Source organism: Anarhichas minor, unplaced genomic scaffold (assembly GCF_050575085.1).
Source record: "Anarhichas minor isolate MPS153535 unplaced genomic scaffold, ASM5057508v1 ptg000049l, whole genome shotgun sequence".
NCBI lineage: Eukaryota > Metazoa > Chordata > Actinopteri > Perciformes > Anarhichadidae > Anarhichas > Anarhichas minor.
The window spans coordinates 2,150,168-2,175,024 of NW_027466495.1; the positions used below are offsets into that span (position 1 = coordinate 2,150,168).

General features: G+C 41.4%; 1 protein-coding gene across 15 annotated transcripts in view; it reads left to right on the top strand.

Moving 5' to 3' along the window:
* LOC142971806 (receptor-type tyrosine-protein phosphatase delta) overlaps positions 1–24,857 on the top strand; it is a 343,430-nt gene that overhangs the window by 145,937 nt on the left and 172,636 nt on the right. For all 15 annotated transcript variants that reach the window (XM_076112487.1, XM_076112472.1, XM_076112479.1 and 12 more), the window contains 2 exons: positions 5,777–5,820; positions 23,855–23,902. The gene's annotated coding sequence lies outside the window, so the exon portion shown is untranslated. The remainder of the gene's footprint in view (positions 1–5,776; positions 5,821–23,854; positions 23,903–24,857) is intronic.

The window sequence follows — 24,857 nt, forward strand, 5'->3', positions numbered from 1 at the left end:
TAAGTGCGGTGCATATTTCATGGCCGTTAACTGCTCACGGGCTGCTCATTAGTCGCGTGACAGTTAATGCTTCTGGGTGCCTTTTGAAATGCATTACAAGATCTCACTGTCAAGCACACAAACACTGGCACATGTGCATACGGACAGCATTAACAATAGCTTATGGATGTGATTAGTTACACTGTTCCTCATGGTGTAGCAAATATATGTGGTAAACGTCCACATGGGAAAAATCAAGTGTTATTATCCACTCAAGTAAAACCTCTGCAAATGATCACAATCCCCAAAAGGAATGAAAGAGAAATGCTACATTTCCTTCAGAGACAAACCTTCAGCTGTTTAAACTGTCCATTCACATCCTGGATATATAATAATAATCAGATTTATACATTTGGCTATTTTTCAGTCAAATGAGGGTGTTGTGTCAACCTGTATCCAGTGTATTACAACCACAAGATGGTGCTGTGCATCACCGTTTGCCCTCAAAGGGACTCCGTCTGAGGCAGTTTACCTCCCATCATTAAAGTGATTGGCTTCCATTTGCTTTTATTTGCTATAGCGATATAGATTTACATGGGGTATTAAATACAAATGTGTCTTTATCACTGGCCTCTGGTTTATTTTTTACAACAAACTAAATTAACTTTTATAGGATTATTCTTTAAAGTAAATACAGGTTGCAGTGCTTTTAGCTTGCTTGGTGTTATCTACATCTCTTCAATTGCAAATTCAACTTACTAAATATTCAAGTAAACAATGCTGTGCATTTGAATCACTTTCTTATGGGCAGGTACATTTCTAGAACAAGCCTACTAAAAAAAAGAGAAATACTCATTTTAACTTTAAAGGTCTCCATCAGACCAAACATGAATGAACTAAGAAACGAGAATTAAAACACTCATTGCTTTCTGCCTGTGAAGCTTTATATGTGCATATAAATACATGTATTCATATACTGTATTCAAGAAGAATCATGATAATAAAATAGTATGCATTGAAATTATCGTAAAATCCAGCAGATGGCAGTCTGTCGATACGGAATCCTCCTCCTCACAGCTCTGAGTAGGTGTGCCTCCAGTCATCAGGAGAGGTCCCTTACTTGCAATGTCTACTCTGCACAGTATGACAGGCGACAGCAAAGTGACGGCACAACGGCACGTTTATTGCTGCTGTAATGAAGTACGCAAGCTATTTGGATGTGGAATAAAAAAAAATTTAAAAAAATGCATGTGGATTAATGCCTGCATGAGATAGTCACTGCTCACACACACACACACACACCTCTGCAGTGCTTTTCCCTCCATTTTCTCCCCTTATATCTCTCGCACTCCATCGCTCTCTCTTGCACAAAGCCGAATGGCGTCACCACCCACCACTTGCGTGTGCACACACACACACACACACACACACCCCGCACACACCCCTCCACGCCATCTGTCTGTGCAGCGGCCCGTGTCTCTGGCACTGGGAGCAGTTGGGAGCAGTTGGGAGCAAGAGAGTGAAAGAGAAAGTGTCTCTTGGCTCTGTAGTCTTGAATGCCACTTCCTCTCTTCTTCCTCCTGCTGTGCTGTTGCCTATCAAATGCTCTCACGACATCACACTGTCCGCCGATGGGCTCTCCTTCTACTATCGTTACAGCCATGCTTGATGCCATTTGGAGAAAAATCAAATCCTCCCCTTGCTGGAACCTTATGAGCAAAAGAGATGGAGTACATGGGCTCGGTGTTTCCAGTGATTTCACCTCACAGCTATGAGAGCTCATTTCAGCTTAGTTCATTAACCACGGGATCCTCGCAAATGTTAGGACTGAGCCCACAACTCAACAAGAGGAAAAACATACATGGCTGATTAGCATATGCATTAGGTGTTCCAAATGAATACCACAGATGGCAGCTCTACTCTCACCGTGTTGGTAAAAGCTGGGAGGGACAGAGTCTATCACTGAGTGATTGCTGGAAGAATCTGGATGTTGCTTGACTGATATTAGTACCTCTCCTGAAAGAAAGCTGCATGTTGTTGTTCGTTGGGCTTCCTGGTTATATTTACCAGCATGAGTTCATTGTAAGTATAAAACACAATACATGAGCCAGGGAATCACAGTGTCTGCACACAGCATAATGAGAAAACTCCACAGGCATATAGGTGATTCTCTGTCATCAAGATTCCCTTCTCTTTTCAGTGGATTTTCATAACCATGCAGCTTTACAGAGAGCTTTGTAGGCAGCTTAAGTAATTTGAACAAAAATGCATTCCCTCTCTCTCTCAGTCTCTTCCATTTAGACAGCAAGCGAAAGTGCCTTCATAACGGCGCTATATTCAACTGGAGTGATAAGAAATGGCAGCTATCAGCAGGCGCTTTGGAAGCCGCATATAACAGTTATTGTGTGCGTATATATAAAAATTGATTTATGTGGCCTATCACTTAGCAGGCGCGCAATATGTGGATGAATGTGGACTAATATAATATTATGGAATGAGTGAGAGGGTTAAGGGAAGGACCAGCTGCTGCCTCAAGGTGAAAAAAGCATGATCAAAGTCCAAATACATTTATTAAGACAGCATATTTCAATATCTAAAGCAATGTGAGACTGTCTAGACACTGCATATCATGCAGATTAAATATATATACAGTATATATATATATATATATATATATATATATATTTACACACATACATAAAATGTGATCATGTTTCATTGACATTTCATACAATACTTTTTTTTTTATTTCAACTACATACATAGAGTACTTATTATATTTGAGATATATTACAAAATGAAGGGACTGTATTAAAAAAAAGTTTTAATATTTTCTTTGACCATCTTGTATATTTCAGTCACTATTTTATTTTGTAAAATGTAATAAATACTGCCATGATTGAGAAAACTGGGTGCAACGTGTCCTGCTGAACTATTATTGTATTAATTATGTTATTGGCTAACTAATGGTACATTAAAAAAAATGTCTTTGGTGAAGGTGGGAAATTTTATTAATGTTTATGTTACCCATCCTACGTTTCTCAAAACTGATATATTGGCCCTTCGGGTTACAAATTATGATGGGCACACACTACAGCTTCCACAATTCATAGCAATGTATATCCTCTTTTTAAATGGTGTTTATTTAATTACATAATAATTAAAATGTATACATTTATATGAATAATTATGAAAATAATCAGCTATTAGGGATTTTCTAACAAAATCAAAGACACGTTTGTCTTGTAAACAACAGTTCATAAAAGCTACTTTTCTGTTCTCCTACCCATTAAATGCAGTAAGGAGAAATAGGTTCTGTCGGGAGCAAACAGCCTCATGTTTACCCATTTGCGCAGAGCTGGTGCCATGTCCAGACTTGTAAATCAGGCCCATTGAGGTAGCATAATGCTGATGATTATGACAGCCAGTCGCATGGGAGTGATAGAGGGACGTTGAGTTATGGGCTTGGGGAGGATGCCCAGAACTGGAGAGTCTCACAAATGGAGAAGCACTTTCACCAAAACACAAGTCCCCAGATGGGGACTAATGCTGCAGTTGGCGGCTGTGGCACCCAAACGAGGGCACATTAGCTGCTCAAAACCCACAGAATAGTGAAGGATGTTTGTTTTTTGTATTTCACAGTTCTGCCGCTTCACTCTATTACTGCTAGATTATTTGTCAAAAACACACACAGACTGAACAAGAGAGCGAGAGACAGCCAAAGTATTTTGAAAGTGTCTTTTTGTTGCTAATGCCATGGCAAAGCATCACTTAACCAGATCACTCCGAGATGCAATCCCGTTCACTAGATTCCTAAAGAATGTCCCGTTTGCATTCTGCTTTATTCATTCGACTCCCCTTTGCGGATGAGCGATCGTTCATTCGCATTGATTGTCAGCCATGATAATATAATCAGGCGTAAAGCCTGACAAGGCTGGCCGGTCCGATAGATCAGAGCGGCTGACAGCAGAGCTATGCACAGGTCATAAACCCTCACCTTCCCTGTTTGACCCCACATCAATTTGGCTCTTTCCAATATGAATGCAAATAACAATGCATTTTTGGTGACATGTTTATGGTTATCTCTGTATCTCCACTCGCTCCGCCTGCTGCCCCTAAATGTGCCGATGTCACCGAGCTAATGGGAATGAGAAAGGTAACCGATTGCTCACTAGTGGTCAGCTCACCACCACCCTCCCCTCCAACACCTCCCCAAAACATAAACAAAGCGTCCGAGCATGCCCTTGCTGTCACACACACACACACACACACGCATACACACATATGTCCTCCACCCCAGTCACTTGTGTATGCATTGAGCTGATAAGTACTGCGGTTCATTTTCCCCATGGCAAAGCACAGTAAAAAACTGGGGAGTAATAATTGCTTTGGGGGGGGAGACGAGGATGGCTAAATATGCTTGATTGCCTCCTAAGCTTTGGTGCTGTGTAATGAAATATGGCTTCTGCAGACAGGAGCTCCCGTGCGATAGCTTTCTTGTCCCTTTCTCACTTGCTTTTTTTTTTTTTTTTTAACCCCTTTGCTCTTCTGTTCTGGCATTTCGTCTTTGCGCACCCGTTGCCTTTGTTGCAGAATGGAGTCCATCAAAGCTTGTGTTGCCATTGAACGCTTATCTTCGCTATAATGTAATAATTACGGGGGGGCAAATCCAGCCTAATTGAGTATTCCTCGCCACATCATGACGGCAGGCGCCCTAATATTCCTCTGTTCTACAATTTAATTTGTGGATTCATTAGCATGAACAGGGTGTATGGAGAGAAAGCCGATAACAAGGAACTTAGCAAAAACACCGCTGATGAAGTCAGATTGAAGATTGCTCACCTGGATAATTATGTTTCCCTGTCACTGACACGTAAGGAGTCTAAAACTCAAAATAATAAAAATGCGTTTCCACGAAGACCTTTTAATGCGACTAAATATCCAGTTGGCTTGTTTGCTTTCTGCTTTTACATAAAAAGCAGCCACACACACGGGAAATTGACAATGAATTAGCACAAATGAGAAGTGTTTGGCAGACAGACTACTGTATTCATGACTTTCATAATCAGAACTGCTAATATTCATTTAACTGCCATAAAGCCCGACAATAATATTTGAAAGATAATGAGTCAAAATTAAAGCTTGCGCACTGAAGCTAAAAAAAAAAAATGTTTATCCCCCAACTCATTTTTTGTTGTAACCACCCAAAGCACATTTCACTCTGTTGGTTAAATAAGTAGCTAATCGTTTACACGAATATTAGACCACAGGCTTGTATGGGCACAGCAGCATCTGCTAATGCATTTAGCAGGAAAATAGCCCGAGAAAATCCCAGCACATTAAATGCAAGACTTTTTTTTTTCCTCCTCTTTCGCTTCCAGAATAACTCACAAGCCTAATTTGTTGTGCTACTTAAAGGAAAATGTAATTACACTTGTTTTCATTATAATTCACGAAGCCAATCGATAACTGTTGTGAAGTCATTCTCTGCCGCACACGCAATTTTCTGTTCCTTCAACTGAAATTTGGTCGGGAAACAAGTATCCTGTATGTCTTTACTATATATTATGTATGTCCAATAATGGTGCGGAGTAATTAGCTAATTAAAATGAACACAAAAATAAGAGTTTTACGCCAAATACTGTACAGTAAACTTCATTGGTGCTTTGTTTTTATCACGCGTTCCGTTCCTTGCCTTTTGTAATACATGTAAATGTCTGATCCTTACTCCATAGACAGGCTGATGAAGCTATTCATCCCTATCCTGTTCTCCTCTCTGTCTCTCTCATTTATGCAGTTCTCTTTCCTGAGACGTCAACCACAGGATGAGGCCTGCGGCAGGTAAGAGACTGAAAAGAATAGCTGATGAGTGTCGTACAAGAATGTTCTGACCTCTGTTTTGCTTCATTTCCCATGCGCTTAAATTCGACGAATCAAGGGCGCCCACATGCTGCGTTATTATTTTTTTATGCCTGCACATTTTAAAGCCAAAGGTTACAGCTGATCGTGGATCCAAATAATCCTTCTTTGTTTAAAAGAAGTTTGGAGACAGGACAGAGTCGTAGTCACAGATATCAAGTGATATCAAATCAAGTGCTAAACTGAATCTCGACTCCAGCTCAATCCCTCCCATCTCCTGTCCTGCGATGGGGCGGGGGAAACAGACTATATCTGGCAACCTAAACCTTTTTAAAGTGACTGAGAGAGTGAGGGAGACTGACTGGCACTGATGGGACCAGACTAGGACTGTGCGATGCTGTGCTGCACTGCGCCCAGGCCTCACAAGCCTGATTGATAGAGTGTGATGAGACTGTCACTGAGCAAGGAGAGCAGCAGAGAGATAGGCTAGATGGAGGGAGGGAGTGAAGTGGGCTGACCAGGGTAGAGAGATAGGGAGAAATAAATTTGAGAACATGTGAAGGATGAAGTAGGGGAATGGAGTGGCTGGATGGAATGTGTTTCGGACACTTGAAGGATGGGGAGGTGGAGGGGTAGGGGGTCACTGGCAGAGAGGTGAGCCAGATACTGGAGGGCTGAAGGCTCCACCTATATGCAAGTTAAGTTTGGCAGAGACAGATTTAGTTGACATGATTTGTCGAATAAAACTTCTGAAGCAATTATGACAAATGATGGTTGGTTCATCCAAGTTACAACAAGATAACCCCCACATAGTTCCCCTTAATTCTGCTATCAGGCCAAGGGGATTTTATATGATGAGGTTTTGCGATATCCGTCTTTTCCATCTCTGCCTCAATACAATGGCGCTCGTGTTTTTCAATTCTGTGAGTAACCACAAACACAAATATATTCAATTGCATATTCAATGCAATTTGAATGCAAGTCTAACGTTGCATGCAGTGCACAAATGCAGCACTCATAGCAAATTAGTAATATAAGTATATAAAGTTAAATGCAAAAAGACAAGGCTGGTATGTGAAATATCTTATGTCGGAAATAAAGCATACAATTGGCAACGTCACATTATTTTGAAACACGTTGAACATTTAAATTTGTCACCGCATTGATTAATGTAAAAACACATCGTCCATATTAAAATGCAGATGGGGAAAGTTATTCAGCCACGACTCTTTTGATCCTCAGAATTACATATTGTATGTTGTCCATGTAAATGTCATAAATAGTTACTGGCTTGTTGATCAGGTCCATCAGCAACTGCTTGGGACACAATATTAGATCTTGTGGACACATGGCATCTTGGCAGTGAACGGAATACAGGCTGAGCTAAAGCCCTGTTCTGGGAATTCCACAGTTAGTGATTTCAGACTCAATAAAGGCGCCATGTTTTACTTTTATCCTTGCCTGAGGAAAGAAGGCTGACTCACCAGAACGGCAAAGTTATTATTAGTTCCTCACATGTGTGGAGAAAAGCTATGCGTATGTGTGCGTGTGCGTGTGCGTGTGTGTGTGTGAGAGACAGTCAGAGAGAAAGAGGCTGAGCTCCAGCAGCAGTGGTAAGTGCATGCAGGAGCAGCATGAGGAGCTCTTATCTGCTGCCTGCCAAGCCCTGACCGGGGCGCCCCGACTCATGCGCTCCCTCCCTCCCCTCTGTCCCTCTCTGGCGCGGCTCCCCCACTAGTCTGCTAAAGGCAAGGCGACCAGGTGAAATGAGCAATTCCCATTCAGGGACAGGAGCGCCGCGCTGACTCGCCCTGTGAAATGGCTGCTCACTTTGGCAGATCAATGCACTCCCTTTCCCTTGCGCACTGCCATTGAGTGATAGCCAGGAAGCAAAAGAAGGGGGGGGGGGGGGAGGTGGTTTTGTGCGTCTGTTTGTTTGTGTATATGTGTGAGCGTGTGGAGGGGGTAGGGTGTTAGCAGGGCATTTAATGATATTTGCCATGGCTGCTCTGACTGAGCGCTGTTGAAGGAAAATGGGATATGCTTTGCATATACTCAAAAGACACGCAATATTGCTGTTGCCTCTTTGGGAAGAAAAAGTGGCGTTCGCAGTCCCACCGGATATGAGAATATTCAGCCAGTGGACTGGAAATTGTGCAGATATGAATGATATTAGTGGCCGTCATTAAAATGCTTAGTTCTGGCAAAAATGATTTCCATATCTCCACAGTGATGAAGCTCATATGTCAAACATTATAGCAAATAGGCACTGGTTGGGCATATATTTTCAAGGGTAAAACGGTGAGTTGATATATGTGCATAATCTTGGGCAATTTTGGACCAGGTAATCATACAGACACAATAACCTGTGGATTGTACATTCATTGCATACCATGTCTTTGTTCTTTAAAAAGATGACACAGGATGTAATGAATCAGGAATGTGAAAAAGTCTATTTAATGATGACAGCATATATAATAATGTATAACTTCAAATGTATAGCTCCTGAGTCATTTGTAAAAATGACTGCTAACTTGTATATGATCCACAGTATTACTGAAAATTCATATATCTTGTGTTGTTGAAGACCTATAATTATGCTCAATTCGCTTCTTTCTAATGAATCATCACCATGGAATATTCACTCGCACTCTGACCACATCCTGCACTTGCTGGGACCCTGAATCATGTTTGGCTGCGGATGATTCCAACAATGCACTTTGTTGATTGGTTACATCATTGGCTCATGAGTGCCAAGTGATTCATGGTCAAATCTATTATTTAAATCTCAAAACTCATCCATAAATGTATCATTTCATGATTAACGCTCATGATATTTTGCTCATCTGAACAAAGACATCAGATTCGTACACATTACAGAGTAAGCGACATAGACACACAAAGTGTAATTGTGATTTTTGTACATATGATTTTGATCTTACTACAGTGTTTATAAAGCTCAAGCCTTTCAGCAGGGTAGCCTTGGGTACTACATCTGTCAGGACCGTCAATACTATTGACCAAGTCTAATAAACTATGCTGAATAATCTGTTCCAGAAGAAAATAAATCAAATTGGATTATCCAGATATCAACGTGTCCTCTTAATGTGAAGACATGTAATTAAGATGAAAAGCAATACGGCCACTCCAAATAAAAATTATGATTTTGTACAACGACTGTACAAGTCTCGGTTCTACAGCTTTTGGAGTGGTGGCTACTGAGCAAACTTGTTAGAAATCCAATTTCCTACTTGGCAATTTCTGCTGAAAATTATCTCATATTTCTGAATTTGAAATGCAGATGCCTTCACTCAAACCAAGGCTCTGAACAGATCATCTCACAAGGAAATATTTGACGACTCTAATCTTGTTTTATCCCCTTGATTGGTTCAACATAATCAATAATCACATGTCTCTCCATTTATATTGTAGGGGAACCATAAGGCTTCACTTTGTCTTTTGCAGAAATTGTTTTTCTGTATTTGCATTATGCTGATGATACAGTATTTATCCTGACTCAAATATTGTTGTTTTCTCTATCGATGTCTCCAACTGGATTACCAAACAATGAACACAAAATCCATCTCATTGTAAACTGTTAGAGGCTGGATCCGTCCACAACAAGACAAGGTCTTATCTTTACAATATGACAAGTCGGGATTCAGTGGTTTCTTACAATCTCTCAATATACCCATAAATCAATCTGACTAAAACGTCCATCAAATATAATTTACCTCGGAATCCTTTAGTCATGTTTTGCATCCGACGGTGTTCCTTAACGCATAGCAAACAGCTGTGTACCTCAGTGGAGGGGCAGATTGAAATGTGTGAGAAAATGAAATCATCAAAGTGCTTACCAAATCAATGCCGACTTAAAACGGCATACTGAACAAACGGAAGAAAAGCTCTGCCGTAATGAATGAGCAATGAATTAGGGATTCAGTTTGAATAAGGAAGTACAGGAGCACCTGACCTGAAGCTAAATTCTATGCAAATTATAAAAAAGAGCCTTTTACAGTGATGTCATGATTGTAGATGGTGTCTTTATCATTTAGTAGAACACATCCTCCAAAGACTTTTTTTTTTTTTACAGTTTTACAATTCTATTTTACAAGCTCATTAAATATTTGACTGACTAACTGACTGGCTTACTGACCTATACATTGGCCAAAATGAATGACTCATCCTGAAACCTTTGCTTTTGACTGGATAGGATCCCTTAAGGATATGTATTTTAGTGATGGATGTCGCAGACAAATTGATTTAACCTTTTTTGCTACTGTTCGGTGAGGTCCCTTATTATAAAACAGCGGCTACAAGTCAGACACTTGTTACTGTTCAAAAAGATAATCTATTCTCTTTTCCATCCCTTTTCCAAACTTCTGAAGTCTCTCAACATCAGTGGATCCCCGAGTTGAAAATAAAGTCAGCCCGATGCAGACATGACAGCAATAAAGTGCACTTGATTACATGGTTGAAAGTAAGGACAAGGAGACCGAAGAGCACAGGATAAGAAAATAGAAAAGAGCACCGCCTCTCAGCTCTGATCGCTCTGAACATCTTTAAGGTAGAAAGTCCTGTTTGTGTGCAGTCTTGACAGAGGCAGGTGCAGGAGGGTTGCATCTTGGTCATCAGCTGTCAAGGCAGTAATGAACATTGTTTACTGGTAATACCATGCACTGCCACATTTCAGGGTGGGAAATGTCAAAGTGTCCATTTTCCCCAAGCTAGTCTGAAGCAACACTGTCAAGGCTTCGGCTGTAAACAATAAGAAACGAGAGGCAAGACAGCAACAAGGAGCTTTCTCCGTTTCACCCATTACAGTCAGAGTGAGTGGGGAAGAGTGGTAGAATGTCAAATGTATGAAAAATAGAGATGCTTGGATAGGGGAGAAATAGTGGATTCCAAGTGGATTGTATTCGGCAGACACATAATGATAGCTGTTAAACAAAACGGAGGGAAGGAGAGCAGGAGTGGCTGAGAGAGTGAGAGAGAGAGAGAGAGAGAGAGAGAGAGAGAGAGAGGCACAAAGACACAAGAAGACAGACAGAGGATACGAGACAGACAGGCAGAGAGACACCTGCTGTTGCATCACCTGCTGTAATAATAGTGTTGACATTCAAATAGAAAGCTCTGACAATAGGAGTGGGCTGATGCAGCACCCGGTATGCAAATAAAAAGAACACATCAGGGAATATTAGCTGGCGTCAGGAATTTCCATCGTACACATTGAATACCACTTGACCCTTTGACATCCTACAAGTGCTTATGTATTATGTGTGTGTGTGTGTGTGTGTGTGTGTGTGTGTGTGTGTGTGTGTGTGTGTGTGCAGGCAAGCACAGTTAACACATTAAATGAGCGGATTTGCCACTTAAGTCTTCATTTCATACTAACCCCAAATGTAAGGCTTTGACTAGAACTATGTTGTTCATGCATCTTTGTTCATAATATACACGCATAGGCACAGCCACTTCAAAAATGCACTGCCTGTGTTAAGTGTGACATTGAAGAGCGGGGAGATTCCACGCCTGATGCAAAAATTTAGAGAATATTTTAACTTTTATCTCTTATTACCGCAAAATAAAAACACGACGCGTGGCACAAGAGGGGAGTGCACGGCAGGCTCGCCGAAACGTTGGAAAACAATGTTTTTTCTGGCACACACGTTGCTGGTGACGCATCTCTAGCAGCGCGTCTTGTTGTGATCAGCCCCTTCGAATGTACTGAAGCCTTCTGAAGCAATTAGGTAAACCTGTGCTGTAGTGTATAGGCTTTGCTTTCTTTGATTGGCATTCCAATTCCACTCACACCGCCACCCCTTCCTTCTCGCTGTCATGCTATCTCGAATACCCAGGTTAAACATAATTCAAAAACAGAAAGGATCATTAGTTGGCAAATTCATTCTCGACACTCCCTTTCATGCACCCCACATGGTCCCTCAGAGCCTATCAATCAAAATCCGATTCAGCTGATATCACATTCACCATTGCACAAATGTCACTTCCTTTTAAATGCTCAGCAGTCTTTTGTATCGATGTAGACCGATGGTGACTGGAGTAGAAACTTTCCATGTTTGAACTGGAATTTGAAGGACTGCAGACGTCAGCAGATCCTCACTGATGCACAGGTCAATACCTATTATAGTAAAAGCAATATGGTCAATATGGTGCTCTCACATTACCAGCTTTGTATTTGGTTGCTTTCAAAAGCTGTGGCCCTTTCTACAGCACTTTGATGATGAATTTGATGGTTTAACAGCACTGTGATTGTTTGTCTTGTCGGATTCTTTCTGGCAAAATAAAAAAAAGAAATTGAACACAGAGAAGAGCTTCAATTGTCCACTATACAGCGAATAAACTCTATTATGGCCTGCTGTTCCATGCTCTAGATGTATTGGGTGTTTTCCATCAATGCTCTTTGGAAAGGCCTGTGCACTTTGGAGCGTAGGCTTGCCAAATTACCATTCCCATTTTATACAACTCCCAAAAACACACCTTTATTGACTTGCCTTTACGTAATCATCTTTAACTAATTGGTCTTGACCTACTTCCTAATGAAGTGCGCTCAAAGTTCCGATCATAAATATAGGCTGTCTCGATGCGCAGGATTGGAACTCAGCTCTGTCCGCATGTGTGTGTCCACACTTCAAAGCGACCTGCTTGATTGGATAGTGATCAGCATTTGTTTTGTGGTTAAAACCTTTTTGAAAGCGTTTATGTTGAAGCAGGATCTGGAAAATGTTGGGTTGACTCAGACCGAGGTCTCAGCGGATTTCCCCCTCTCTTCCCTTTGCTCTCCTCGGGAGAGGAACTCCCATGTGGGGGGGAAGATGGTGATACCAGACCCATGTTTGATATGTCGTGCGGATTGTGCCCACATGCTGTCCACACCTCTCACTGAGATCTGAAGTCAATGCGAGTCAAGCCACCTCGGCATTTAGTCAGGCTTATCAGAACCCAATGCAAGCAAGATCCCATCTCAGAGCATACAGACTTGACCGTGAGTGCGTCCTGGCATGATCGGATGAGAACAGTTGCATTGAAAAGACAAGTGTAACCACAGCCTCTGTTTTTCCCTGATGGCTAGCTAATGCTCGCCACTGTGCAGAGCGCTCTGCGGTTACACTTCGATCCACCTAGTCGTCGTGTAGTGCCCACGTTTCAGTTCATCCCCAGGTGAACACCGTTAGCTTCAGCCTCTTGTGACCGCAAAGAGTATTATAACAACAAACACCTAGAAAAATGATCCTGATTATAAAAACAAAAACATTTGTCACCTGTTTTTCCAGCTGTATTTCCTTTTTAGGGACCACAGAAGGATTATCTTGGCAAAAACCTTTTTTCACCTGTTCTTAAGTCATAAACACAGGAGAGAAACTATTTAGATCAGAATGTTTCTCACTTGCCGCTCAGGGCTTCCAAAGTATCTCTCATAAGAAAATCACAAAAGCCTTTTGCAAGAATATGGCAAAAAGGCCGTCAGTTGAACTGGTGTGCAGTTGTGCAATCAGCTAACAACAACCCTGCACATTTCTTTAACCCTAGCAGAACCAACATATGCAATTAATGAGGCCCTAACTTTGAGCCTTCTGGCAACATCATATTGGAAATCTTTAAAATGCTCTGCACTCTCTCTCTCTCTCACTACTACAGTGTGAACACTTTACGAATTATCAGCTGCTGTCTTTTACAAACAATTTAATATGAAAATATGTTATGTTTTAATTCACCTAGCTTATCCATGTTGGTTTACATCTGTATGACTAAAAGCAGCTCATATTCAGCTGATGTTACAGCCCAGTCTCCCTAGCAACAGTCTCCATATTGATCCATTTTCCACCATTTTTCAGTGCAACTGGAGGAAATGCTGTGATGTTTATATGGCGAGGCAAGAAGTATGGTTAAGCTGGTGTCTGATTTTCATGCCAGAGTTCACGTTCAATCCACAACCAACAATTGTGATTGGCCTTCAAGCGATCAATAACACAATCTTGAGTTTTACTTTCCTAATTATAATTATACCAATTACAGGAATGCAACATTTAAAAAAAAAAGTAGTGTATAAGGCAAAGAACATTATCATCTAAATCCCGGGTTGAGCAAAAGTGGCCAATACCAGAGTTCTGTCTGGCATAGGGTTAATAAATTAATACTGTCATAAGAAAGGAGCTGCAATTATTGTCATTGTGCTCGTTTTAGTCGTCCATGGAGGGGAAATTATTGAAAAATAAGACTGTAGCATTGACTATCTCAATGTATTCAAAAAAAGAAAGAAAGGAACTGCTCCGATTTATACAAGGGAGCAGAAGAGCGCTGGCAAGCTTGAGCGACTTTAACGTTTTCTATGGGAAATGAGATTTGGTCTATGACAGAGCTCGTAATATCCATTCGCACAGCATCCCAGCATGTATGCTAATGCCCTGTCTTGACCACTAATACACAGCAGGAAATGTGGGCTAAATAAAATGAAGGAAAAAGGCTGTGAAATATAATTCTGAATGGCTATAACGACTGCAGTATCAGCACTCTTGGATCTGTACTTCTTCATTCGGATGTTCTCATTTGTATCCACACCTGTGTCATTCACAGCCTTACGTCTTAACCTAATTTCATGGTCTGCAGGTTTGGATGGATGGCTCTGCTGCAACTTGTACACTGAAGGAAGGGGAAGGAGAGAGAGTACCATGAGTGTGTGTGCACTCACACAAAAACACAATTGTGTAAGAGCGAATGGAGGAGAGAGAGCAGGGGGGGGGGGTTGTGCTGCTACAATAGCATAGAGAATTCTAGTCACTGCCAGAAATTACCCTTTTAACCTTGTACTTTTGTGTTAACAGATTTACATTAAGCTCCTCCTGGTAGCTGACAGGGAATTGGGGTTTTAAAGACTGAGTGTTAGTGAATGATCAGAGTTTAACTCTTTTTTTGGTAATGCGCTTCGATTACAGTAAACTCTGTCAAAACCACACAACTTAAACCGATATGATATATTGCAGAATTCGGTAACAGCAATTGTTATTGCCATATTCATGATGCGAATGTCACATGAGCCATGGTCGACTGGAACAGCTAGAGCAGGGAAAAGAAGACAACTGAAAGCAAATACCACGGTGGACATTGTACATAATGCACCCAATAACCTTAAACAAGAAAGACATGTGATTAAATAACTGACACAGCTTGACTAAGTGTGAGTTATTCCTATTAATACTTCCCCAAATTGTTCTGAGAGCTTCGTACAGCATTATGCCCTAAAACCTTTTTTTGTGCGTGTCATTTCTCAGTATATTCTTAAGCAAAGTGTCAGCACTGCCCTTTTAGTTTGCCAGAGTATCTTCGGGTGTAATGGCTTATTTAGCCAAACCAGGCATGACAGCAATTATACTGGAGGGAAATCGATTCCAACAAAGCACTCTGCTTGGACAAACAATAAAATGATCAAAGTGACTCAATGTTTTGCTTGCGACAAGCTGCAAAATGAATGTTTACTTTAACCCAGTCAAAATCTGCAATCCTTGAAGCTATTAAGAGTATGAGACTAGCGTGACATAAATACACAAATACAAAGACAGACAGAAAAATAAGCACGAAAAAACAAACAAAAATAAACCACAACGGCTTCAACAAGTTTGATGCAACAACACGACGACGATTAAGGCCGTTCGCATTCCTTCATTGCAAATTTCCTTTTCCATTGATGTCCACAGACTGCTGCCAGAGACACAATTCAAGATGATTGCTTTTCCACACATTAATTGATAAAGTTGGTGACATTTTATTTCAAGAAACCGTGGCTCCAAATGCAGATTTGATGTCCATTGTCCGAGCTCTGTGTTATGTTAATGAAGTGTTTGTTCTTCAATTGAAATGCTTTTGCAAGAAAACTGAAATGCCACGATAGAATATAACAACGCTGTGTCCCCCTCATCTTACCAGAAACCTTTATTTCCCTCCTTTTCAGTAAAGACTCGTTAAGACCTCCATGAATACGGTGTTTCAATATTGCCCTTTGTATGCTTGGTTGAGCAGCAATAAAGTCATTTTCTCTTTTTTAATTCTTACATATTCTGTTTGTGTACAGAGAGAATACACAACAAAAAGGTCTGGGGCGGAAATACCTCCACCGGTGTATTTTATTATCTCTAACCTTGCCTCTGAGGCATTTGATTTTCTATGTTTCTCTGGATTTTAAAGTTCAGATGAACTTCAGTGAGGCTACACTGTTTGCCTCGTTTACTTTGATTCTGATGGTACCGTCCTCACTGATATGTACAGCACTGTGAACAATATTAAATCATAATGAGTATGTCAATTACCCATTTTCATATTCAGAATCAAACAGTGATTTTATATTCTTAGGATAATAGCACCAATATTAAATGCATGTAATTACTGACTCGATAATAATGTGTGTCATAATACTGTAGTCCATTGTGCTGAACTAAGCTACAGATCGGCGGTATTATTGTAATCAGTAAGCCATTACTTGAACTCATAAACGACCACGTGTGAAGTATTAGTGACTGTTCTTGTCCAGGTCATTTTTAAGCTGTCGGCTAGCCGGTGCCACTCGTTGTCAATCTTCATTCCTGTTTCCAGACGCTAGTCTGTGGAAGATAGATCCCTCATATGTCAGAACCACCATTTCCTGGAGTCCGCTGTGACGGTCAGGCTCCACAAACTATGAAAGCCGTATATGTGATGCCCAAAATTACCTCATTGTAGAATGCCTCGGACCACCACATTGGTGTGGTACAAACTCCCTATGCCTTCAAGAGACACTAAAGGAGCTCCCTGACACATTTTAGGCAGTTCTTCGCCAACAAATATAGTGGGAACTATTATACATTCTCAGGAAGAAACATAAAATAAATCCATTTTACAGTATGTGGGTAGAAATTGAGTTGAACATGAATCAGCAGGTTAATGGTGTTCATGACATTCGGTAGGTTAAATCATAGATTTTGCAATGAATAATGTTTTTTTTTGGGGGGGGGGGGGGGGCATTTTAATAAGGCACTATGGCACCCCCAACACACAAAATATATATAAAAAAACATTGTAAATCTGTGTTGAATTCTTGAGTCTGGTCTATAATGTCAGCACTTAGTCTTATAATTTGTCTCCAGTCTTAACAAGGTATGTCTGAGGCAAGAGTGGGGAAGAAACCCAACTCTCCCCGGTACAATTATAGAAGTGCACTGCAGTCACTTTGCCTGCTAATACACGGCGTGATATTAATTACTGTTTGTAAACAATGCACTTTGCAGAGATTATTGCATGCACTCGGCGTCCTCCGTTTGTGTTTGGTAATTCTCACAAGTGATTAAGTGGTGAAGCTAGGACAGCTGTTCAAGATGAGTTCATTGGCATGTTTAATTAATTGCACTTGAGATAATTATTCAATCATTACTTTGATTAATTTTCTGCATCCCAGATAATGCATCAAACGTCTGCTTGGTGTCAATACTTGTGAAAGCGGGAGAAGAACAAGGCCAACCGTTTTTTGGGAGCTCGATTCAGGACTACATTCTGCTTTGTGAAGAAAATGATGTCAGCTGGTCATGATAGGAATTCATTATTATGGATGCATGGTTGATTTAAACAAAGCTGATGCTCACTTAACAGGCAAACCCCTAAGGTTGTCCTAACACCCCACACCTGGAAGTGCTGCATGTTTTCCTTACAGTAACAACACCCTGTCACTGCTCACTTCAACGTTTTCAATCGATTCAGTCCGCGTTATGTTTGAAACATGCTTATTCTTCACCCCCTCCGATATGCAGGGTAGTGGCAACATCCAACTGAAAGAAAGCCAGGCAAATCGTTTGTGAGAGATCTTGTCAAACAGATTAATTCCCACCCTGGGCCTCGGGGTTCTGGGCTGTTTTTCTGTCATGCTGTTTTGCCAGGCTCCCTCTTGATAATACCCCAAAGATAAAATTAATTGTGCAGGGAGATGTGGGATGGGGAGTATCTAAAAGGACCTTGAGCAACACATGAAGCTTTCTTTTTCTCTCTCCGCTCCTCTGCATGTGAAAACACAGAAACAATCAAACCGTCAGAAGCATGACACATTGCACCAACGATCACTAACTTTGTTAGGAAGTTTCTGGGAAGTGGGAAGTCTTGAGAGAGATGAGAAGGGACAGTATCAACCCTCATGAAACATCCTTGTCGAAGAATGTCCGTGCTCAAATTACCATCAAAGTGAAATCCCCTCCTTCATCAGCAGTTTACTTATTTATCTACAACTGTCGACTTCTGCGAGTTCAGGAAAGTGTGAACTAAAGATGTGACAGCTGTATCAGATGCTGCTCCGAAATAAGTCCACTAACAAGAGTAAGGATCTGCAGCCCTGCTAGCAGCTCTGTGAGGCTGCACTAAGCATGGTGGTGCTCGGAGCTAACGCTAGGCTCATGAGCATGATCACAATGATGATGATGGTGATGGGAAAGTCATTAGATTTGCAGATATTTGGTCATTTACAGTTAAGTACTGGACATTACAATTTTGATCTGATGCTGGCCCTCACGTACATGAACATTCAGGAGATGTAAATGGGAATTGACAATGACAAGATACCTAGCAGTTAGTAGCCATTTTACTAAAATCCTAAAATGTCAACCTCATGGTGGTGCTGAAGGGAAAGTTACATCACCAAAGAAAAAGTCAGGATTTCATGCCAACCATCCAATAGTTTCACCCCTAACTCTAGCGTGGCTAAAAACCATTCCTCCTCGAAAAACTGCCCATTTAGCTTAACTATACAGTATAGCAGTCAACTGCTGTCACAATCCAAGTAAAGCAGACCTTTCCCACAACCCCCTGTCACAGCAAACAGCTCAGAACATTAGCTAACGAGTGCTAATCCCTGCTGTGACTGTGTGCAAGCACACAATGTCTCAGTCCTTCATCAGCGCCGGCCCTCAAAAGCCACCTAAAGACCAATTTAACCAAGGCATATTCCATAGAGAGCAAAGCAGAAGAGCAGGTAGATTGTGGCAGCTGCACGTTAGTTTTTCAATAGCCCCTTGGCACTTGAGTTGCCCCCGTCACCTCCACTGGCAGATGGTGCAAATGAGCCTTTATGTGCCGCTGCTAGACACTGTGGACAGGCAGCCAATGTGCAGTCACCAGAGATCCATGCTCGCATGGGTAGAAGACTGAAACAAAAGTGTTCCTTTTTTGTGCTGTCATGGTCAAAACACATCAGCGACGGCTTCAGAGGAAGATAACGTTTGTATTACTACTAGAGCTTAAATCAGCGTTTTGTCGGCTGTCTTTTTTTACTGTGACAAATGCAGACTAGAGTGACTTGGCTGTTATATTGTGTTGTTGTTAGCACAGACGTTGAAGCTGTCAAGAATCATAGTGGTGTATGAATAAGAGATGAGATCATTGAGTTGTTTGTTGGTACAGAATGCACATCCGATTCTTTGTGTGAGGATTCCAAGAATGTTCTGTGCTTACAGCAAAACACTCCTTGTAAAAAAATATTATGTTTGGCAGTTTCCCTGGATATGAATTTGGATCTCATTTTAGTGAGCGTTTCACACACACACACACATATACGCGTGCAAATACGCGATGGTACACAACCCCACATAAACCCTCACAGTCCCTGGCCAGGCCACATCCAATAGTTTTGAGCTAAAGCAGTCGGCGCTGTCACAGTGTGACATCATCAACCGCGCTGGCTATGTCCCAGCGGTGTCCTCCTTTGGAGCCAGAGATATCCTTCAACAGCGCTCATCCAGTGATGCTGCTGTGTCACTCAGAGGCCCAGACAGCCAGTGAGCAAGGATGACAGCCTGGGAATGAGAGCTCAAGAGCAGGTAGAACCTATTGATGGGGCCCTGGGGAGCAATTATGAGTGAAACCCAAGGGCTTGCTAAAAGGTACCTTTGTTGAAGTCTTTTGGAAACACAGCTCCGGCCCCTGTTACGGGGTGACAGTTCTCGCTGGTTAGATAGTCACAAAAGTAAATTTGGAGCTCAACTGGTGACAGATTAATCATATAAAAACCATGAGGGTTGTCAAATTTAGGAGTTCAGCTTAAAAGTAAATGGAAGCATTTGGCTTTTCTGTCAGTGAAATCATGGCAGTCAGCCGTCATCTGTGGAAATCTGTGAAACAGTAACTGTAGTGATGTGATTAACAAGCTGACCTTTTGCAGGCTTTTTCACTCCTCAGCATTTGTATTTCTAAGCCTATAAAAATCCAACAGGAATAAATTCAATAGCTACCGTTGACTCTCAGCACATCACTCTCCATAAAATACCTGCAAAAGATCAAGGCAGACAGATAATGGCTTGGAAGAGGACTCGGCTTGCTGCCCTGTGACAGACATTTCCAATTAAAAAGGGTAAATAACTTGAGATTCATCTATTTCACCCTGTCCTGAAATGTATCAGTCGATCGTGCTTTAAATCCATTCACCCCTGAAATGGTAATATCGCAGATTTGGATTTACTTGCCAAAGAAAATGTCATATAGTTCCGATATCCTCAGACTCCTACTTAAATCTCCCTGCACTGTCTGTATCAGAGCTTTTATAGGAAAACCCATGTGTGGGAGGAAGCTAGTGATAATAGTGGACAAACGTGATATGAACAGTAGCTGGTGGTTGCAGAACTGTTTTAACCAGAACCAGGATACCAAGGCTGTTTGACTCTATGTCCACAGGCAGGAATATAACATCATAACCTTTTATGAACTGCTACTAAGTGCTACTATCTGTTATGAAAGAGCAGAGCCTTTCCCATCAAATCTAAAAATATGATTTTCTAAAAAAAACTACAACTCAAACAACACAAGACTTTTACATTCCCAAGTTAGCCAAAACTGTCTCGCCCAAACATGACCCAAATATGGCACAGCTGGCTGCACAAAACGGCTGCCACAGGTTTGATTAATGGGCCGCCATTGGCCCAAAGCTTGCCCAAGTGCTAATAACTGGAGCTGATTCCGAGCCCGAATCGCACCGTGTCTGCATCCCAAAAACCCAGCCAAATGTGGACCTCTGGTGTCAGAATACAACCGAGCGATATTCAGCTGCAATCAGCCCGACTGGACCGGCAACCTGGGCTACTGTAGATTAATTCTTACATTGCCTTTTTCGATTAACTTCAGCCAACATTAACAGAATGCTGCATCATGATAGTGGGGACCATCTATGGGGGGTGGGGAGTCTTCCTTCTTGTAAATAAAGTGACATGACTCATTAATGTGATGAATGACCATGCAATTCCCCAGGACCTCAGCATCAAGCCTCCCCGCAACCCCCTTCAGGCGTCCCTCTTGTGGGCCATTCCGGGTGAAAGCCGAACATTTAAACGTGTGCCGAGAAGTGCTGAGGCAAGCAGGTCCGCCAGCCAAATGGTTGCTCTTTTCAGCCGTTGAAGCTCCCAAGGACCCATTTCACTGCTAACATCAAATCATTAAATTCACCCCATACTCAGTCAGTTAGAGTTATAGGGACATAGATAGCAAGACAAAGAGAGAGGGTAAAGTTAAAGAAGAAAGAAAAACATGATAGTCATTGTCAGCTTTAATGGCTTTATACGAGACAATATTAGTTTGGAAATACAAATGGATGGTTTGCTTATTCTATACAAGCTTTTGTGACTGAGCAAAGTAAAAATGGTGAAGTGCGTGTGTACGTTGATTTATGGATGAAATGCATTTTTAGAAGACGAACTATCCACAGCAGATGGTGCAGTCCTTTAAATGTTCAGTCTCTTTGGTTAAAGGTAACCTTGTTGTCCACAAGTGTTGTTAGAGTTTAGCAACTGTATCATTTCATGCCACCTCAGAGTACATGAAGAACTAACTTTAGTAAACCGCAAGGCCCAAACAAATCATGTGTTTAGAGTTACTATATTGATACAACACATCTGAATACGGTAGCCCTATTGTATGAATGAAAGTACTGCAAAACAAACTGCCTATTGATTACTTGCAGTTCTCTTTATTACTTAGGATCTCGATAATAAACAGACCAGGCTGCTCACACAGTATCTATTATAACCACACCACTTCCAAGACACTCAAAGAGGTGTTCTACCCTAAGCACCATTGAGTGACTGCACTTAGTTTCTATGGGAACCAAAGCGCAACACAAGCCAGTAAAATGAGGACAAAGCTGCTGTTGCTTTGAGAGGAAGCCGTATTAAATGAATGGGGACCTATTCAAACGAATAGAGGTGTACAGAGGGAGACACTGAACGAAAGAGGGGCACACTTTGCCTAAAAGAAAGATAGTTGGGGAAAATAGCGCTGCGCGGCACAGTGCACTCCAGGGGTGTTTGACTTTCCCCACTTTCATTACTTTGAGCTCCGTAATCTTGATGTTCACGGCAAGAAGAGAGATAGCAGGTGAAGGCCATCATGTTTGAACTAGTCTCAGTTGGGTACAGTGTGAACTCACAGCTGCACCGCAGCTCACTCAGATGCAGTACGCTTCTTGAAAGATGAAAGAAATTACTTTATATCAGGTCGCCTCCTTTGTATTCAGACCTCGCGTCCACTGGAAATCAATTTCTAAATCAATCACCTAAATACACAAAGAGACATGTCTTCTTTTACAGGAGTATTTGCAGAGTCAGTGTTTGTGCCTTTGTATTGGGGTGGTCAATTTAGATGACTGATTTGATACACTATCAGCCCTTGAACAGTGCAGCATAGCCTACACACACTGAAGATTGTGTGAAATACACCTGCACTTATTAATACGCAGCATGTGGTCCAGTGTGCTGCTCATTAATTAGTAACTCTGTGAAACATGTGCCAGACTTCCAGTCTGCACAACATTCAGTTCCCCACTGATATGAGTCATGAAATCAACATTCTGTAAAGACTTCTCTTCTAATTATTTCCCAACAAAAATGCATGTTTTTCATGAAACCTGTGAATGTCTGTGATAGAGTATTCAGCTATGTGTGCAATGTGAAGTTTGGAGGAGAAAAAAGTTGAAGCACCCGTCAGATGCCTCCCTCGAAGGGCCGGCTGTTTTCGGCAAACGCCCCCCTCACCCGCGTACATGGCATGAATAGAACAGAACGCAAATGTGTCCCTCCTTATGGTAGGTCACACTTCAAGGCAGTCCGGAATTTTTCGGTCAGTTTATTTCAGGGCTAAATCAAAAACTGAATTTCAACGCAGTGCCATAAGAAGCTCTTGCCTCAAGGGCCTGATTTCCTCGTTCGCTGGTGTTTTAGCAATGAGGCTGTACTTGACAGACCAACTGGGGCAGTCATGTTTAAGTGGCCCTTGAGTTCAGCCTGTGTTGTGTATCAAATGTAAGAGCGCCACAGAGGCTCGGTTTGCAACTCGTGAGAGTGTGGCTAGTAAAATCATATCAGGCCAATTTAATCAGACGCAAAAATCAATCTCTGTCACTCAAATGTGGAATCACTGAAATAATGTGCATCAGCGCATGCATGGGATACAGAACGGGGATCCAATAATAAAAAGATTGCTCTATAGTGCTGCTAGTGGTCAAAATCTCCACAGCATACTTTTAATATAGGGACACAGGACCAATCTATTAGGATTACATTTGGGAGATGTGATGGACTTTTGAAACATCACATGTAGAATATTTTTTTAATACAAGGACAAGTGTCCCAACAAGGAATGGTTGACAAGATTTTAGTCCGAATCATTAAGTAAGCTGGAATATTATAGGAATATGTGGACAACAGCATCCTGTAACTTTTGAAAGTCTTGGCATTACCTCAGTTTGACTTCTACTCCGACTGTATGGAATCAGACACAGCACCTGTACAAGCTGCTGCCCCAGACGGGATGATCCTCTTAGCGCTTTTAGCAATCTGGGACACTATTCCCACTACTTACTTTAGCCAATTTGCTCCTGGGAGCCCCTGAGTCCTTGTCTTCATTAAGGGAGTTCCTCATTGATCAATCACTGTCAGAGGAGCTGCTCTGTAATTGCACTGTGGCCTAATCATGACTGACGTCTCTCCCCCCCCCCCCCCCCTCTCTGTCACAGGTCTCAGGAGAGAGAATGTTCCATGACTTTCACACCTCCGACCTCAAGGTAGGCCTCTCTAGGATTTGTACTCTTCTCTCTGTGGTTTATCTTTAGCGCGATATGGTTTCATAATGGACATTTTAACTCACATTTGAGTATTGATGGAGATGATTAAGACAGGTAAGTTAAGGTGGGTGATGTGATATTCTTTTTCTTTAATACACAGCAAACTGTTTTTAGAAATTGCGAAAATCAACTTTTCCTTATCACATGCAACCACTTGTGCAAAATCACTGATTGGCTATTATAGATCTACAAAAAATACGTAAATTCATCAAAAAGTGGCACAAAACAATTAAACCACAGCACAATAAGGTGCCAGTTGCAGTGCCGCAGTCCCTGGCTTGAGTTCCGAAAATTCATCAATCACGCCGCATTTTCACTGTGAACTGATTTATATGTGCTGTAGGACTTGCACTCTGTTTGTCACATTCAATGAATAGACCCGTACGTCTGTCAAAATGTATTACAGTGAATGTAAGACAAAACGCAAGTCGTAACTGCAACAAATTACCAGCCTTTGACGTCTTTACTGAGGCACGTACGGTGTTCTCCGAGCAAACCACTTCAGAAATATGCATAGTTGCCAATATAAAAATGTAATGTTTTGTTATATTATCCTTGTTTAAGCTAATGACTGCTGTGGTTATATGAATACAGTATATTTGCCAAGTTTCCCATCTAATTTACCAACATCACACATTGTGGACCACTAATACTGAGCACCAATATACAGTATGTGGGCTTTCATTGAACAACTTTATCTCACATGAAAACATGTACTTGTACAAATATAGACTTACCTCAAATTAAGTCTAAATGTGCACTGTTGTGGAAACATTGTCATTCGCATTAGAATGGAATTATAAGGTATCCTCAAGGGATCATGTGGAACAACACATGACACATTATAGGATCAACATACCACATAGAGGGCATTAATATAGCAGCAAACAACAAT